We start from the raw sequence: 7,812 nt of genomic DNA, 5'->3' as shown, positions 1-7,812 counted from the left end.
CTGTTCTGGGACTTTTCCCAGAGCCACTTGGTAAGTGCATCGGGGCATTATTCCCAAGTGTGGCCCACTCTGCCACCAGCATCCGAAGAAGCTACGAGGCGCCGTGGGTCTTTCTTAGTGGTGGGAAGTGCAAAATGCAGTATTTGTCCTCTCCTTTTTTTTTTTTTTTTGTCCTTTCCTTTGGAGCAGGTGTCTGTTATGCTCCAAACCACTGGACTCCTGCAGACCCCGGAGTCTTCATAGGATTTCTCTCCAGCCTCTGCAGCATGTATCTTACTAAAGCCTCTGACGTGTTTTCCTCTTGTTCATCCAGTTTAATTAATATGATACCGTTAATATGCTGGACCAATATGGTGTCACGCAGAGCACCCTCTGTTAGGACAGAGGGAAAAGAGTTAACATGACCCTGGGGCAAGACCGTCAATGTGCCCTCTGTCCATCCTAAATGAGTGTAAACTGCCTCTCGTCCTCCTTTTTAGTAGGGATGGAAGAGAATGTATTGGCTGCCTCCCACGGACTTGAGGCTGTGTTGACCTGCTCTGGAAAACATGCAATAATTGGGGCTACTACTTGTTTGGGTTTGCAGTACTCCACTGTCATTTTCCAGGACCCAGATGAATTTTATAGGAGTTAGACTGATGGATTAAATGGCTATATGATGGGACAAACTACCCATGTTAAGGGCGGGGCAGATCCCACTCTTATAACTACTGTCATTCTCAGCAGTATTCAGTACCGTTTTGGTTTACGCTCCCGGCGGAGGTGAGCAGGGGCTCCCACACAGGCTCCCCCACTTCTATAGCTCTTATTCCACAGTCCAAGGACCTGGGCAACACGGGGCTAATCCCACCTGCTAAGTATGTCCATTTCAACTGTGCGTTTAAGGGCTTGGGAAATGACCACCAGGTGGGTCCGTACACTCAGGGAACCTAACAAAATCTAAACAAACCTACAGCTAACTGAAGCAAATCTTGGCCAGGACTTTATTTATCACTCGACCCCGAATGCCCTCCCTCTAACAGGGGCCATGATGACGCTTCATGTCCCCAGGACCCTGCGTCCAATATTCCTTGAAATGGTTGTGTATACCCCGCCCCTGTCCTCCCAGTGTAGGGTTACCCGGATGAGTGACCTTAGGTCTCTTTGGAGAAAGACTGGGGGAGATTATGACTGTATACAATGGCAGTGATGTCGGGAATCTGGGCTTTCCTTCAGTCAGTGGGGTCCAGGTCTGAACAGTGAGTAAGGGGTAGAGGCCTTTTATTGGGGGCAGAAGCCCTCAGCCTCTGGATTATCTTTGATTTCTTTGGTTAAACCTCACTCACTGCCTGTGCATCTGGCCCCTAGGAACACTGTGTTCTATCCACCATCTTCATGGCTGTCTGCATGCCACCTCCTGCTGGCTACCACGCCAACCTTGCCACTCTTTACTGTAACTGTATCTACCCTGTTTCTGATCATTAGGCACCGCTGCTTGGCCTCTATTATTCTGAGATCCTGTTGTCCCCGTTGTTACCAGGGAGCTCAGACTCACAACAGCATCTCCCTGCCATGAGCCCCCGCCGGGCGCACTTCTCACCAGTCACCGCTTTGGTAAAAGAAGTGATCCACCAGGACCCCCCATGGAAGCAAGTCGGCTGGTGGGTTTGCTGGCGTTACATACTGCATCTACTCTAGCAGGACTACTTCTCTGAGCCTTTGACCCTTTTCTCCACCATATCCCGTGGCAGGGACGGCAGTTTTCCTTCATTTAGTGAAGGCCACAGCGTTTTGCAGGCTTTCAAGAACCATACTAACAACTAAGATGATTAGTCCCGTGTCCCTGGGTCCTTGCCAGGGTCGTAAATCCTATACTGTATGGCAGAAGTCCTGCCACACTGACTAACTCTCTCTCATCCAACTTTTCATTCTATCCCCTGCTGATCCAGCACGTGGGGATGCCGTCCCAAATACGGCCTCCAGGCTCTGCTGGGCCCTACAGCTCCTGTGGGTCTACTGCCTTCTTCCCAGCAGGTCATGTCGTGACTTGACCCTGGTGACAACTCTGGGGACAGGAGGGGGCTGATGGGGAGGATCCCGAGAAAGGCACGTGCTGTCTTGCATGCAATGACCTCTATATTGTCGTCGAGAAGCCCTTTACGGGGAGGAGTGGACCACTTCTGTAAGCCCAGAAGATTCAGGGGAATGTGGGGATTCTAGATTTTTGAGTACATCAATCCAGATCTCCTGTTCAAATCTCAGTCCCAGGGCTTCCCAGTCACACGTCTCATCTTGGCAGAACAGACTTCCTGGAGTTGAGAAATAAACCTTCTCTGGAGCTCCACTGCCCTTAAAATTAATGTTGAGGCTTCCCTGGTGGCGCAGTTGTTGAGAGTCCGCCCGCCGATGCGGCGGACACGGGTTCGTGCCCCGGTCCGGGAAGATCCCACAGGCCACGGAGCGGCTGGGCCCGTGAGCCATGGCCGCTGAGCCGGCGCGTCCGGAGCCTGTGCTCCGCAACGGGAGAGGCCACAACACTGAGAGACCCGCGTACCGCCAAAAAAAAAAAAAAAAAAAAAAAAAAAAAATTAATGTTGGACCTGATCCTCAGCTATTTCTGATCTTTGGCTGCAAGAGACAAGGGTTTCTTTACGACCTGCCAAGGAGGTCCTCTGACTCTCAGCCTCGGCCTTCATTGTCTTTATCCACTGCCCTGGCAACCCCACAGCCACCAACTGACCCCATGGTTCTTTCAGATGCTGAAGATAGTGCCCTCTTGCTGGACTCCCATCCCTCCAGCGCTGGGGAGGTTTTTCACAGTTGCATCCCTACTGCACCAGGTGCTCAGTTCTCCCACTCTTATATTAATCATGGGGATTTCAGTTCAGCTGGCCAGTGGGTGATTCCGCTTCAAAGTCTCAGGTTAGAGGCTGCTTCCCCAGACCACTCCTGATAGCAACTATATTAGGTGGAGGTCCCTGAGAAAGTGGGTTCGTAGCCCCAACTCGAATGGGGACTCCCCGGGGGGAAGAGGGGGAGGTAAGCCGCTTTGGTTGAAGTTCCCCAGAGAGGAGCTTAGCTGGGAGCCAACAAGGACCAGTACTCCTTGTGGAGTGGGCTTTGGTCCGAGAAGCATCGGGGTGGCCGTCCACAGCATCCGAGACAGTGGTTTCAGACTTTGGCTCATTTAGCCAAGGTGCACCGTGTGTACCGAGGAGACAGCAGAGCAGGCTCCTGTCTTCCTGGAGCTTGCGTTCTAGCGGGGAGGAGACACTGTACATCCCTTTACACAATTTCTCGTTTAGGTGCAGCCCGGAGGAAGCTGATGGGCGGCCGTGGGCCACCTGGCGAGGCCCCCGGAGGTGCAGGTCAGGGGAAGCTCCCCGAGGAATGACCCACAAGCCTACTGGGCTTGCAGGGGTGGCAGGCTGGCATAGTTTGGGTGGAAAACTGTTTTTACATGATTCAGACAGAAGCTGTGCTCTGAAACTCCGCTCTGAGGCGTGGACGGCGTGTGGCTCACGGTGTGTGGCTCACATGGACGGTGTGTGGTAGGCACTCAGAAGGGAGGGGCTGGGCCCAGCGAGGCGGAGGGGCAGCGCCAGGCAGCGCTGAGGCCTCGGAACCCGCCCGCCTGCCCTCCTGTGACACCTACTCTGGCAGAAAGCGCCAAGTCCACGTGTGTACCTTGTCCTCGTGCTTTCGGGCAAACCCTGACTGACTTTGGACACTCGTTAACCAGGCTTTCCTGGAAAGGGCTTGCTTGGGTCTCTGACGGCAGATGATTCTTGCCCTTTGTTTGAGAAACAGCCCCTCTGTTCAAATAAGAGGAAAGCCGTGGACGCCCCCTCCTCCACTCCAGGAAGGTGCCCTGAACAATTATTCTGTCTGTGTTTTCATGGATGTAAGGGCCCTCCATCAGATCTCTAGGTCCCGGGAGATCCCGGTTTAAGAAAATCCTGGTGGCATCTGGCTCGGCCCAGATTCTTCTGCGGGGCGTTGCTCCAAGGGCTTGTCTTTAGGGATAATTATTGGAGGAGGCGTCTAGTTTATCTAATTCAAATCCCTCGCTTTCCTGGTGAAATAGATGAGGACTAAAAAGGCCAGAATTGACCAAAAAGTCACACAGCTGGTTACAGGTAAAGTGACAGTTGGTCACTGCTAATTTGGGGAACTCACAACAGTACCAGGTAAACTTCAGTCTCCTAAATGATCCTGTTAGATGCAGTTTTTTATATATATATATATATATATATATATATATATATATATATATGTATATATATATATGTATATATATATATATATATATATATTTGTTTTTGTTTTTGTTTTTGGCTGTACGCAGGCCTCTCACTGTTGTGGCCTCTCCTGTTGCAGGGCACAGGCTCCGCACGCGCAGGCTCAGCGGCCATGGCTCACGGGCCCAGCCACTCTGCGGCATGTGGGATCTTCCCGGACCGAGGCACGAACCCGCGTCCCCCGCATCGGCAGGTGGACTCTCAACCACTGCGCCACCAGGGAAGCCCAGATGCAGTTATATTTGAATGGGGTATAAATGGGCACCCAGAACATTCACCAACAAGGCATCAATACTGTGGTTTTTCCAAGTGGGGGCTTCCTCTGACAAACTTTAACTTTTGTTTTTGATTGAAAAGTTATTATTTATTGAGAAATAAATCTAAATTACAATGAGGTATAAAGAAGCAGAGAAATGTCCCATTATCCCAACTCCAAGATCATCTCTGAAACCTTGGGACTGCTGGACTTATTCACACACTCAAACACACTCACACAAGTACACATTTAACATGACTGAGATCATATTGTCCACATAACATCATAGTTTTTTTCATTTAAACTTGCGGTATAAGTGAACCATGTTACTAAGAGCCCTTAGGAAAGAGCAATTCTACTAACTGCATAAGCTATTCAGCGTTTGGCATATAGGTATTGAGTATCGTATGCATCTGACAATGTTGAAGGTATAGGGGATTCAGAGGTGAGCAAATCAACCTGTACTCATGGAACTCACTTTCTGGGGGGCAACTGGGGTGGGAGAGGAGACAGAAAATGAAAAGGCAGATATGAATTTTAAAAATTACTTCCAGAGAGTGATAAGTACTTTGAAGAAAGTAAAGATAACAGGCTGGAGAGTTCAGATGTGGTTTACTTTTGACATCTCTGAAGATGTCACATGTGATTTGAGACCCAAATAATGGGAAGGATGCAGCCATATGAAGATCTGGGGGACCAGTGTTATTCAGCTGAAAGGACCAGCAAGTTCAAAGGTCCTGGGGCAGAAATGATCTTAGAGTGATAAGTACTTTGAAGAAAGTAAAGATAACAGGCTGGAGAGTTCAGATGTGGTTTACTTTTGACATCTCTGAAGATGTCACATGTGATTTGAGACCCAAATAATGGGAAGGATGCAGCCATATGAAGATCTGGGGGACCAGTGTTATTCAGCTGAAAGGACCAGCAAGTTCAAAGGTCCTGGGGCAGAAATGATCTTAGCAAGTTTAGGAACAGATAGAAGGTTTTGTCTTCTAGGCTCACTTGGAGAGGAGGGGACAAAGCCTCTAGGCAGACCCCTCAGATTTCACAAAATGATGTCAGTTACCTCGTGGCTTAGATGATGGAGTGTACAGCAAGGCACTTTACTGGCCATACAGACTGATACCTGCCCTTCTGAGGCTGTCCCCAGGCTCTGGCCACTTCTCCCCCTCCTGGTGCCTGCTTCCCAGCCTGTCCCTCTGGCTGACCTACATTCTGGGCTCTTCTCAGATGTGGAGCTCAGGATTGGGCCTCCCCAGCCTCTGTGGGCCTTTGTCTCTAGGAATGTTCGCCTCTCAGGCAAGGGAAGGTAGGGCCTGGAAGCCACCTTGCTTTGTGGACTTTCCCTCCTGGGGTGAGTCCTGGCCACGGTTACTTGGTTCATTCATTCATTCAGAAACTGCCGATTTCAAAAGCATCTCCTGCCAGGCTTTTATGTTTCAAACACTTTCTTTGCTGTGATTTTCTCTAGTTATTCAATCAATTATCTTTTTTTATGAATGACACTTTTTTATGTGCTCTGCCTTTTTCTCTAATCCTTTCATGACTCTGAGGAACTTAGGGGCATTCAGGGTACAGAGCCCCCACTCCCTGCAGCCAGCCCCCAGAACTGGAGGCCCCAGGCTGGCGCCCTCCTCCCGTCCCGACTCCTGGTGCCAGGTCTCTTTCCTGGAGGCAGGAATCCTTAGCTGCATGCACTAGCCCTGCTTTCCCAGGCCCCAGAATGCCTGCCCACCTGCCTTCCGGGTGGGAGGCGAGGACTCACCTAGGGACAGTGTTAAGGACGTTACCTACAGGGACTCATGTCCACTCGACAGTCACCTCCGCCCAGACAGGCCCTCAGTGCGGGGTGGTGACCCTGCTCCCTTGTCCCAGATCTGAGATCTCACACCCTCTCTCACGGTCCTGCAGAGAGGGGCCAGGCCTGTGCCCTCCGGCCTCCACAGGGCCTCCTCAGCCTAGACGTCCCCCTACTCTCCACAGCTGTGGGAGAAACACGATTCCTCCTCGTGCGGCACTGGCTGGGGTCCTCGGTGGACCCTCGGGGCCAGAGGACTCTCCACAGCCATACGCCCTCCCCCACTGCTCACAGACAAGCCGGTTACTGGCCACAGCTGCCCTGGCTGCTCCGGGCCCAGAGGAGGATTCTGCCTGGCGTGAACTTTCTGGGCAGGAGGCTGGGGAGCCTCTGTTGAGAAGGCCGGGTACTTGGGGGTCAGAGGCCAAGGTCACTGACCTCCCTGAGTTCCCCCTCTGCCCCTGCTCAGGCCAAGCCCAGCCAGTGTTCAAAGCTCACAGGTGGGTGCCCCTGACGGGAGACTCTGGGCTCCCAGCTTGGCCACGGTGGGCAGGTGGAGGAAGAGGTCTGGGTGGGACGCTCCAGCTCTCAGACTCCACAGCATCTTCTGCATCTGCTGCAGGCCCCGAGGGCCTGGCCGCCCTGGGCCAGTGAGTTCCCCTTCCTTCTCTCCCTAACGCCTGCAGGGCAGGAAGCTGGTGCATCCTCGTCTAAGGGCTTAATCACCGCAGACCTTTGGGCCAAGCTGCATGAACTAAGGGCCCAGCCATGAAGAAGTACACAGTTCCATTATGGCCCCCCTTTTAATAGACTTCCAGGGCGCCTGAGGTGGGGTCGGGTGGTGGACGGGGAGGGGGAAGGGAGTGAATACCATTCTCCATCGTGATTGAAGTACCAGCGTCAGCGTGGGTGAGGACGCTCAGAAATGGCGAGGCAGTTGGGAAACTGTTTTACACTTCTTTATGGCGTTTGATGGACGGTTTAAGAACGAGTGTTTGCTCTTGGGCAACAGGATACATGTGTGATAAAGATAAGTGTGTGGACGACAAGGAGGATAACAGGAATCTGAGAGCCCTGGAAGGAGCCTGGTTCACAGTGTCCACCATCACCCAAGGGACCAAGGTGCCAAATGCCACAGGGGACTGTCCTGCCAAGACCTTGGGTTGTGAGTCTGCACGGGAGAACCCAGACTCTGGGAAGCGTACTGCTGGGCGAAAGGGAATGGATGGGAAGACAAAAGCTCCCATGGGTAGAGTGGGGTTCCCAGAAAGTCAGGAAGGTTTTATAAGGCAGGGCCAGAGGATGGAGGTGCTCTGGCCAAGGGGTGGACTTGGAAGTTGGGAAGCAGGGTTAATAGCCGAGGGCCACCCGGGAGGGAATCTTAGAGCACGATTCTCCGGGGGCTTTCTTCCTCATGGACCGTGGAAGAGCTCTACACAGTGAGTGTTATCAAACGCCTTCCCTCACAGGTTGTCACC

This window comes from Tursiops truncatus, chromosome 7, assembly GCF_011762595.2.
Source record: "Tursiops truncatus isolate mTurTru1 chromosome 7, mTurTru1.mat.Y, whole genome shotgun sequence".
NCBI lineage: Eukaryota > Metazoa > Chordata > Mammalia > Artiodactyla > Delphinidae > Tursiops > Tursiops truncatus.
This window is presented reverse-complemented; position numbering follows the sequence as displayed.